The sequence below is a fragment of the Vombatus ursinus genome, unplaced genomic scaffold (genome assembly GCF_900497805.2).
Source record: "Vombatus ursinus unplaced genomic scaffold, bare-nosed wombat genome assembly UNPS02014848.1, whole genome shotgun sequence".
In the NCBI taxonomy this organism is placed as follows: domain Eukaryota; kingdom Metazoa; phylum Chordata; class Mammalia; order Diprotodontia; family Vombatidae; genus Vombatus; species Vombatus ursinus.
In genome coordinates, this window is record NW_020954626.1 from 7,474,919 (window position 1) to 7,486,877 (window position 11,959).

An 11,959-nucleotide genomic window follows, 5' to 3' on the forward strand; every position below is an offset into this window, starting at 1 on the left:
CTAAAGCACAGATCTGACCATGTCACACACCCCCATTCAATAAACTCCAGTGGCTCCCTATTTCCTCAACAATCATATATGAAGTCCTCTGTTTAGCACTCAAAAACTCTCACCACTTCACCCCCTCCTATTTTTCTACAGGCATCAGGGAATTTCCCTTAGCACCTTACTCTTCTGCAGTCCAGTGATACTTTATCCATAGCCAGACTCCAAGCATTTTCACTTACTGGCCGTCTCTTGTGCCTGGAAAGCTCTCCCTCCTCATCTCTGCTTCCTGACTTGCCTGGCTTCCTTCAAGTTCCAGTTAAAATCTCATTTTCTACAAGAAGGCTTCCCTGATTCTGCCTTAATGCTAGTGGCTTCCCTGTATTGATTATTTCCAATTTATCCTATATATCCCGTATGTACATAGTTGTTTGAATGTTGTCTCCTCTATTACACCAGAAGTTCCTTACCTTTCTTTGTATCCCCAATGCTTAGTGCAGTACCTGGCACACAGTAGGTACTTAATCAATGATTGTTAACTGACTAGATACAGTTTCCTCCTTTGGCCTCTATACTCTTGCTCTTTCTTGGTTCTCCTACTCCTTTGGTTGCTCCTCCTCATACTCTTTTGCTGAAACATTATCTATTTTTTGCCTCATTAGCATGAGTGTTCTAGAGTTCTATTTTGGGAAGTCTCTTGTGAATACAAATTGGATAACTAACATGAGTTCCCGTATCATATGTATGCAGATGATTCCCAAATTTATATACATCTGTCAGTCTAGAACAGGGATGGGGAACCTACGGCCTTGAGGCCACATGTGGCCTTGGGTGTAACCTTTTGATTGAATGTAAGTTTTACAGAACAAATCCTTTTATTAAGGGAATTTGTTCTATGAAGTTTGGATTCAGTCAAAGGGCTACATTTCAGGACCCAGAGGGCCACATATGACCTTGAGGCCTCAGGTTCCACACCCCTGACTCTAGAAGTTTGGGTTGTTTTTTGTCTTTTTTTTTTTTTTTTTTTTGCTTCCTCAGCATTTAACACAGTGACTGGTATACAACAGAAACTTAGTAAATGCCTGTGGACTTTCTATTACTCCAATCTCTCTTCTAAAATTGTCATGCTTCCTCAGCTCCTTACTGACTACGTGAACACTCTGTAGGCACTTCACATGCAATTTAATTAAAACAGAATTTACTTTTCCCACTAAACTCACCTCTCCCCTCCAATCTTCCCTATTAGGCTCTGATGAGGGCACCAGTCACCCAGGTTCATAACTTTGAAGTCACCTTTGACTCTCAATCAGGTGCCTGGTATCCTCAATTTTATCTTCAAAACATCTCTTCCATCTACCTGTTTTCTCTCTATTCACATAGTTATCACTATAGTTCAGGCCCTTATCAACTCGTTGGAACTATTGTAATAGCTTCCTTCCAGCTGCTAGTCTCTCCCCCTTCTAATTCATGCTCCACATTGCTGCTCAAATACGCTCCCTAAGACACAGGTCTGACCAGTTTACCCCTTCCAGGAATTTAATGTACCCCACAATTTGGCTCCCACCTACCTTTCTCGCCTTATTTTATAATATCCCCCTTTGTGAATTCTACATAAGTAAGTCAAACCAGTATACTAGCTGTCCCTTGAACTCAATATTCTATCTCTGGCCCCCATGGATTTTCACAAGTCACTTCCCACTCTACTTCACTTTTACTTCTCAAAAGCTTTGTCTCCTTTTGAGGTTCAATTCAAATGCTTCTTCTTGCCTTCTGGTTTTCTCTATCTTCTCTTGCCTCCAGCCTCCCAGTTGTGTCTTCTTTCCTCTACTTTAATTTCCCTTTAACTACAGTATTTGTAAACCACTCTTTTAATTTGAAGTTGTGTCTCCAGCATTTAACACAATGCTATTTATATAGTAGGCATTTTTTAAACTTTTATTTTAATTTTTAACCATCATTGTCTCTCTTCTCTCCTCCCCCACTAATTAAAAAAAATGAAAAAGAAAAACTACACTCCCATAATAAATACACAATCAAGGAAAAGAAATTCCTGCATTGTCTATGTATAAAAATATATGTCTCATTCTCCATCCTGAATATATCACCTCTCTGTCAGGAGCTGTGTAGCATGCTTCTTCAATGATCCTCTGGAAGTATGTAGTGATTAAAGTTCTTAAATCGTTTAAAGTTTGTCTTTAAAATATGATTATTATTTTACAAGTTGTTCGACTGGCTCTGAATCAGTTCATACAAGTCTCCCTAGGGTTCTCAGAAACCATCCCTCTCATTATTTCTTATAGTACAATAATATACCATTATAATTCATATACCATAATTTGTTCAGCCATTCCTCAACTGACGAGCATTCCATTAGCTTCCAGTTCTTTGCCGCTACAAAAAGAGCTGCTATAAATATTTTTGCACCTATATGTCTTCCTTCTTTGACCTTTTTGGGTATAGGACTAGTAGGGATATTACTGGGGCAGAGGGTATGCACAGCTGAGTAACTTTTAGGCCATTGTTCCAAACCGTTTTTCAGAATTCACAGCTTTACCAAGAGTGACTACTACTTCTTTGGCACAGAGGATACAAAGGCAAAAATGAAACAATCCTGGCTTTCAAGAAACTTACATTCTATCGGGGAGACATGTATGTGTAACAAGTATGTGTAAAACATATATATGGTTAAAAAAATTGGCAGATGGTGTAAAGGGGAAAGGCACTAATAAAAAAAGTTTCGTCTAGGGGGCATTTGGCCTGAGATTTGTGAAGGAAATTAAAGATTCTAAGAGGTGGAGGAAAGGAGAGAATACAACTCGAGTATGGAGAAGAACTGGTACAAAGGCACAGAGCGGGGAGATAAGAGTGTTCTGTGTGAGAAACAGAAACAAGGTCAGTTTAGATGGCAGAGTCCAGGAAGGGGAATAAGCTCAAAAGATAGGTTGAAATGAGATTGGGAAGGGCTTTAAATAACTCAACAGAAAAGTTTATACTTGATTTTAAAGGCAAGAGGGAGCCAGTGGAGTTTACTAAACAGGAGAATAACGTTGTTAGAATGTATTTTGGAAAATCACTTTGGAAGCTCTGTGGAGGATGGACTGGAGAAGGGAGAGAGACTTAAGGCAAAAAGAACAATTAGGAAGCCATTGTAATAGTCCTTGCTAGTTATGATGAAGGCTTGAATTAGGGTGGTGACTATATAAAAAGAGAGAAGAGAAAGAAAAAGATATCATGGAGGTTGAAAAGATTTGTCAATTGTTACCAAATAATGAATTCTTATCCCAAAGGTTACTATATTTGCAACTGTTTAGATATAGTGAGTAATGGAAAACAAGAGATGACTCTGAGGTTGCAAATCTGGGTTAATGGAATGACTGGTGGTACCTTCAACAGAAATAGAAAAATTGCAAAAAGTAGAGAGTTTCAAGGGAAAGATAATGAGTTCTGTTCTAGGTATGCTGAGTTTGAAGTGCCAATGGAAAATTCAATTTTAAATAACCAAGTTGGTGATGCTGGGCTGGACTTCAGGAAAGAAAACTAGAACTCTATAGATCTAGAGGTTATCGGTATAGAGATAGTTATCATATGCAAACTGATGAAGTCAGTGAGGAGACAGAGAGAGAGACATACAGATAGAGAGGCAGGGAGAGAGAGAGAGAGAGAGAGACAGAGACAGAGACAGAGATAGAGATGAGGGCATAGAACAGGGTCCTGACTTATGACAATAGAAGGATGTAACTAAATATTAGATTGGAAGGGTAGTAGGTAATGCTTTATAATTCAAGATTCATTTGTATGAGTATTTCCTAAAGTTTAATACTGGAATCTACTTTTCTCTTGTCTGCTCTATTGCATTTCCTCCCACGGGTTCAAGTATCATCACTATGTAGACGACTCCTTCCCAAGTCTACATTTTTGAACTCCAGACTCAAACTCCAAATTCTTGTTACGTATCTCCACCTGGGTATTTCATTGCATGTCAAACTCAATATGTCCAAATAAGAATAAACACTTAAGTAACGCTTGAAAATTTGCAAAATATTTTATTTATCTTAGCTTATTTGAGTTTCACTACAATCTTGTATGAGGTTAATTGGCACTTAGCACAGTGCCTAGCAAACAGTATGTGCTTAATAAATGTTTACAGACTGGCTGACTGGCAGGTAGTGCAAGTATTATCATTCCCATTTCACAGGTAAGTAAATGGAGTCTCAGTGAAATTAAATTACTTGCACATGGTTCCACAGCTGGTACGTTTTGAAAGTAGAATCTGAACCCAGATTTCTCAGATTCAAAAGCCAGCATCCTGTTCATTAAGTGCTTCAGAAAACAGGCCTCAATTCATATTTCTGTCTTCTCTAAAGTGTAGGCCTCCTCAAAACTTCCTTATTTTTGCTAATGTCATCACGTTCCTAGAAGTCCACCAGACTAGAAACTTCAGAGTCATCCTTGACTATTTCCAATTTGCTATTAAATTTTGCTAATTCTACTTCTACATCTCTAGTACTTGTCCCCTTCTTTTGTCTCACACTGCTACCACTCATCTCTCACATCTCACATATCCACATCATCTCTCACCTAGACTATTATAGTTTAATAGCCTCCTAAATGATACTCCCTTCCTGATTCTCCATCTTCCAATCCATCCTTTACACAGCTTCCAAAATAATCTTCCTATGGCAAATGTCTGCCATATTACTCCTGATAAAAAACAGTAACAAGATTCCTGGCTTTCTCTAGGACAAGTTTAATTCAATTCAACAAATATTCAACCAGAATGGTTTAGACGTGGATATTGCCCAAGCTGATGCCAGGACAAAACGCTATGACTCTGAAATGTCTTAAGTGACAAAGATCTACTGAGAGAATACCCATTTGCTATACTCATCAGATGAACTTCGGGTCGAGATGTCATTTGCTCAAGCTCAGAAACTGTTCTCTGTATCTATCACTGAACTCTTCCCCTATCAGAAGGAATGCAGAGAATCTGGTGTCATTCTGAATACCTCACAGAAATATCATGGAGGCCTTGATGTAGTTTAAAAGGGGGATGGGGGGAGGGGAGAGCATGCTCCCCTTGTTTGCAGCCATATTACAGAATAACCTGGTCTGAATGGAGTGACACATTCCTGGTTTGAATGGCCATATTTACTAAATTCCAGCATGCTGATAGGTAGTGATTTGTCCTGTTTATGTAGGGACTCTGACAGCCTCTCAAATCACCTTTACTACCTAATGGAGCTTTTCTATGAAGGAATCATTCTTTATCAAAAAGGTGGGTTGTTTTGTTGTTGTTGTTGTTGTTTGTTTTGTTTTGTTAGGGAAGAAGTTTCTACAAACAGAGCTGACAAAAAGGTTAACAAAAGGTCAGGGTTAATGGTTCTAGGTTCATCAAGAATTTAGATAAGGAAGTTTTACATATGGCTTTGCTCTTCAAATCAAATCCAAGGTCACACGAACACCATGTCCAGAAGGTGAAAAAAACTCTGCTTAGGTACAGGAATAGTTGCATATATGTGCCTCTCTGTCACAAGTTTCCTGTATTCCAAGTATAATGGAATCAATTGAATTTTGTGTTCAAATTCACAATGCTTTGTTCTGTGATACATTTTCTGGTACAATTTGTAAAGAAACCAGAGCCATGGAAAGGGTTACAAAAGGGCAGGAAAAGTGGAGACTTTCCCAAAAAGGAGTTTTGTCTTCTTTATGTTGACAATTAATACATCTCATAACTGTTCTCCAAAGGATTGGATAGAGAAGGAAGAGAAGACAGTAAAGACTCGAGAGACTGTTTTGTTTTTTATTTATTTATTGTGATTTATCAACAATCACTTCCATATGCTTTTGAGTTTAAAAACCTTCCTTCTCCCTTCCTCTCCACCATCCTCCCCAAGACGGCACACAATCTGATACAGGCTATACATACACATTCCTATTAAACATATTTTCACATTAGTGATGTTGTAAGTAAGAATCAGAACCAATAGGAGGAACCACCAGAAAGAGGAAACAAAATAGCAAATAGTATGCTTCGATCTGCATTCAAACTCCACAGTTCTTTCTTTGAATGTGGATAGCATTTTCCATCACAAGGCTTTGGAGATGTCTTAGAGCCTTGTATTCTGGGAAGGGTTAAGTTTATCAATATTAGTCATCATACAACGGGGCTGTTATTGTGAACAAAGTTCTCTTGGTTCTGTTCACTTTACTCAGCATCAGACCATACAAGTCTTTCCAGGTTTTTCTGAAGTCAGCCTGTTCATCATTTCTTATAGCACAATAGTATTCCATTACATTCATATACCACAACTTGTTCAACCATTCCCCAATTGATGGGCATCCTCTCAATTTCCAATTTTTTGCCACCACAAAAAGGGCTGCTATAAATATTTTTGTACACGTGGGTCCTTTTCCCATTTGTACGATCTCTTTGGGATATAGCCCTAAAAGTGCTATTGTTGGGTCAAAAGGTATGCACATTTTTATAGCCCTTTGGGCATAGTTCCAAATTACTCTCCAAAATGGTTGGATCATTTCACAACTCCACCAACAATGCATTAATGTTTCAATTTCCCCACATCTTCTCCAACATTTATCATTTTCCTGTTTTGTCATCTTGGTCAATCTGAGTACCTCAGAGTTGTTTTGATTTACATTTCTCTAATCAATAGTGATTGAGAGCATTTTTTCATATGACTATAGATGGCTTTAATTTCTTCATCTGAGAACTGCCTGTTCATATCCTTTCACCATTTATCAATTGGGGAATGACTTGTATCTTTATAAATTTGACTTAATTCTCAATATATTTTAGAAATGAGGCCCTTATCAGAGAGACTGGTTGTAAAAATTCTTTCCAAATTTTCTACCTTCCTTCTAATTTTAGTTGCATTGGCTTTGTTTGTGCAAAAACTTTTCAATCTAATGTAATCAAAGTTATCCATTTTGCTTTTTATCTCCTGTTTGGTCATGAATTCTTCTGTTCTCCATAAATCTGATAGGTAAATTATTCTTTGCTCTCCCAGTCTGCTTACAGTATCAGCCTTTATATTTAAATTACAAACCCATTTTAACTTTATTTTGGTATATAGTATGAGATTTTGATCAATGCCTAGTGTTTGCCATACTCTTCTCTAGCTTTCCAAGCAGTTTTTTTCAAAGATTGGGTTCTTATCCTAGAAGCTGGGGTCTTTGGGTTTATCAAATAATAGATTACTACAGTCATTGACTACTGTGTCTTGCATACTTAACCTATTCCACGGATTCACCACTCTATTTCTTAGCCAGTACCAAGCAGCTTTGATGATTGCTGCTTTATAATACAATTTAAGATCTGGAATGGCTAGGCCACCTTCCCCTGCATTTCTTTTCATTAGTTCCCTTGATATTCTGGACCTTTTGTTCTTCCAAATGAATCTTGTTATTATTTTTTCTAACTCTATAAAATAATCTTTTGGTAGTTTGATTGGTATGGCACTGAACAAGCAAATTAGCTTAGGTAGAATTGTCATTTTTATTGTATTAGCTCGATCTACCCATTAGCAACTGATGTTTTTCCAATTATTTAGATCTGACTTGATTTGTGTGAAAAGTGTTTTGTAATTGTGTTCATAGAGTTCCTGGGTTTATTTCAGGAGGTAGACTCCTAAATATTTTATAATGTCTACAGTAAGTTTGAATGGAATTTCTCTTTCTATCTGTTGCTGTTGGGCTTTGTTGGTTAATATATAGAAATGCTGATGATTTATGTGCAACTTTGCTAAAGTTGTTTATTATTTCAAGTAGTTTTTTACTTGATTCTCTAGTATTGAGAGACTGTTTTTCTGTGGTGGTTGCCTGGTACTGTAATTTTTCTAAAATGTGGAGATAACGATCCTGTAAGATTCGCAGCGCAAAGCACTGGATGACTGAAGACTGTGACCTAAAGAATCACACTCTTGAATTAAGTGTCTAATGTTTGCTGTGGTTGTTTTAAAGAAGGCTGTATTGTATTACCTGCTAGATATCAGTTAGGATAAAATTATCTAACACCTGTTGGAGGGGGGGGTTGGAAATACTTTAGGTGTGAAGGTGGGGAACCTGTGGCCTCAAGGCCACATGTGGCCCTTTAGGTTCTCAAATGTGGCCCTCTGACTGAAGTGGAGTTTGGATTCAGTCAAAGGGCCACACTTGAGGACCTAGAGGGTCACATGTGGCCTCAAGGCCACAAGTTCCCCACCCCTGCTTTAGGGAGTTGATATGATTATCATGAATTCCCAGCTTTTTATTTTCTTTTAGAAACTTGATGAGTAAGATGTATACAGAAACATGTAATTCCTCCTTCAAAATGCTCTGTTTAATGGTAAAGGATAAAATATGTAAACTTTTTGGCAATGTACAAAGAAATTAGTTGGTAGGGAGGACATAAGTTGATTTAAGTTAAATATTACAGAATCAAAGAGCAACTCTTTAGGAAAAAATGAAGTGGAAGACAAGCCTATAAAAATTGGAGGGATTGAATGTAATCTAGGTTTTTAAGCATCTTAGTTAATAGTCATAATCACATCTCATTCTTCTCTCTTGTGAAGAAGGAGTGCTTGGAATCTGAAAAGAGAGAAAGCAAGAATGCTACAAAACTGCTGACTGAGTAAAAAAGCCTGTCATAAAGAGTCTTATGAGTGAAGGCATAGTCATAGCCAATGGAGAGATAAGTAAAGCTTGGTATGCTAAAAAGCTCACTGAGCTAAGTACACACAAGCCTGGGAGGGTAGTGACTCCAAATTAAGGAGAATGAGATATAAAAGTCAGTGTTTCTAATCATAAACTTTGTATATGAATAGCATTAGAGTAAGTTGTTAAAAGAATGCTACAAGAGCACTAAGACAGATACATTAGACAATGGATGCTTACAAGTCTGATCCAAAGAATTATACTCCTGAATTAAGTACATAACGTTTGCTTTGCTTGTTTTAAAGGCAGTATTGTGTAGACAATTTCTATAGTGTAATAAGTAGAGAAAAATATTAAAATTAATATAAATATATGGAGGGCTTGAACAGAGTTTAATCTAATTAAATTTAGGGAAGACACTTATTTGTGGGTTACAAACTTGATGCTCAAACTTGGTCTATGATTACCATCACATGTAGAGCTGTACTTTATTGATGTTTAGTTTCATTGGAAGGTTTAGTGGGAAAGGGGGGGGTTAAGGAGGAAGAGGGACATGAATTAAAAGCTATGACATGACTGCAATATACATTTTGTTGTTATTGTCATTTTTCAGTCATGTCCTGACTCTCTGTGATCATTTGGGGTTTTCTTGGCAAAGATACTGGAATGGTTTGGCATTTCCTTCTCTAGTTCACTTTACAGATGATGAAACTAAGACAAACAGGGTTAAGTGACTTGACCTGGGTCACACAGCTAGTAAGTGACTGAGGCCAGATTTGAACAAGAAGATGAATCTTTCTGACTCCAGAACCAGCACTCTATCCACTGCACCACCTAGATGACCTAAATATATATATATATATATATATGTATGTATGTATATATATGTATATATATATATATAAATATATTTGAATCCTAATAGCCAAATTACTTAAGGTTCAAGTACAATGCCCAGTAGATTGGGACCATTTTTAAACAATCCAGGAGGGCTCTCTCTCAGAGGTAAAACCAGTACTTACAGCTATCAAGTCTTGAAAAAAGCTGCAAATGGTAGGGCGATGACAACTATTGAACCACTCTGGACTGACAAAGCTGAGTCAGTGATTGGTCACTAAGACCAGCTCTAGGCATTTAACCATTAGCTCTTCTACCAAAGACAGCAGAGATGCTAATGAGGTCTTATGAGTTGCAGCTGCATCTCATGATTTGTTTGTTTGGGAAGGATAAGTGGTCAAGTCAAAAATAAAACTATGATCTCTGCTCTCTCCAATTGTTGCAAGTATTTGAAAAGAGAGAGGAGATGGTACTTAAGGAAATTCTCATCTATATGAAAACTGAACTAGACTAAATCAATGGAAAATATGTTTTACGGCAAACAAGAGGGAAGTTATGTATATTGAATTGGTTTGCAGACTGCCTAAGACACAGACAGATCTGGTACCAGTGACAGTCCTGGAGTTAAAAAGAAATTAATTATTTTGACTTCATAAACTATGGAAGTATGTCATCTGTAGAACCCGCAGATTTCACCTTCAGGTGAGGGATAAAAGGAAAGAAGGATAAAGGCATTCTTTATTATGGTAGGTATTGTTGTGGTAGGTCTCTATGCTCCTCCTCAGACTGCTATATTACTTGCATTATTATTGTAGATGATCAATATCAATAGGAGCCAAACGAAATATGTACTTGCTCTCAAAAAAAACCATAACTTGTTGAGTCTTCCTTCAATATTAAACAAAATGCACCTGGCTATTAGGAATCAGCATAAAATATACTAGCTATTAGAAACCAGTGGCCCAGATCTAGTAGACAGGTAAGGAAATCTTCCTGACCTCCTAAAACTTACCTTAATTCTTCTCTTCCCTCACACAGAGGTTCAGAAGCCCAGAGAAGTGTATCCAGGGTCTGAACTGGAAGAACTGAGGGGCAGCTATAACAGCCCATTAGAACCACAGGGGTGGGGAGAGAGGTTGCTCACTGCAATCCATGCATCAAGCCTGGCTGTATATTCTAGCTTCAGCTTTGAATTTCTCTGGACCACTGATAAATGTGAAGATATCACACAATACAATGTATGATGTACACCACCTTTGGAAAAAAAGATGTCAAGAATGATCACTGATTAGAGGTTAATCCAGCTTCAGCTACACAGCCTCTATAGATTTTTCACTTCGATATTAAGTACTGGTCTTGAATTTTTACAATGGAGGATCTCAATCTTGTATTACACTTAACTCAGTTAATTTAACAACCATTTTTTAGATTGCTTTGTTATTTCCATTTTCTCTTTCCAACATCATCTTCAGTCCTCTATATTGTATTTCTGGTGCTTTACAAATAACTGCAGCTTTAAATATTAAATTCTATTCCATTTAATTTTATTTTTTACATTAAAAATTACATATTTTTAATCAGCAAACAACTACCTTTTCTCCCTACCCCCCCATTAATTGAAAACAAAAGAAAAAAAAGCTGTTATAAATATGTATAGTCAAGCAAAACCAATGTCTATATTACCCATGTGAAAAAAAAAATGTCTCATTCTGCATACTGAGCTCTTCATGTCTTTATCAGGAGGTGGGAACTGTTTTTCTTCATCAGTCCTCTTGAATCCATGGCTGGCCATTGCACTGATCAGGATTCCTAATGATTACAAAGTTGCTTGTCTACCATAGCGTCCTCATTTATAAACTGTTCCCCTGGTTCTGCTCACTTGACTCTCCCATCTGTTACTGAAGTCTTCTTAGGTTTCTATGAAACTACCTCCTTCATTATTTCTTATAACACAACAGTACTCAAATCATCACATTTATATACCATAACTTGATCAGCCATTTTTCCAATTGATGGGCACGCCTTCAGATTTCCATTCTTTGCCATCTCTAAAAGAGCTACATATATTTTTGTACACCCTGCTTAGGACTAAGCTCTCATCTAATCTATCCTCCTCTTAATTCCCCCTCTTATTTACTAATTTGTGTGTATTCTCTTCCTTCCTTTGACCAGTTCAGATGGTGAGCTTCAAGCTTCAGCCACTCCTTCCACTTCCTATTCCTTGTTTGCACAGATTTCTACCTGAGCACCCTGATTCTGTGAGATAATTTTTTTTTCTAATCTTCCTTTCCCTTTTGTGTACTCCTCTCTTGCCATTCAACTCTAAAGATCATCAAGACATCAAGTGGCTCTGTTATGAGCCACTCTCAGGCCTTGTCTAATTAGACTCCCTTTGTGTTCCTTGATGATGTTAGGATTCAGAAAGACACATGTATCCTCCGTATCTATCTATCTATCTATCTATCTATCTATCTATCTATCTATCTAT

General features: G+C 37.3%; 1 protein-coding gene across 2 annotated transcripts in view; it reads right to left on the reverse strand.

Annotated features, from left to right (window-relative positions):
- RFX7 (regulatory factor X7) overlaps nt 1-11,959 on the reverse strand; it is a 159,019-nt gene that overhangs the window by 39,837 nt on the left and 107,223 nt on the right. Inside the window, exon 3 of one of the 2 annotated variants that reach the window (XM_027840845.1) lies at nt 10,484-10,725. The exons of the other annotated variant lie outside the window; for it this stretch is intronic. The gene's annotated coding sequence lies outside the window, so the exon portion shown is untranslated. The remainder of the gene's footprint in view (nt 1-10,483; nt 10,726-11,959) is intronic. 2 annotated transcript variants of the gene reach the window in all.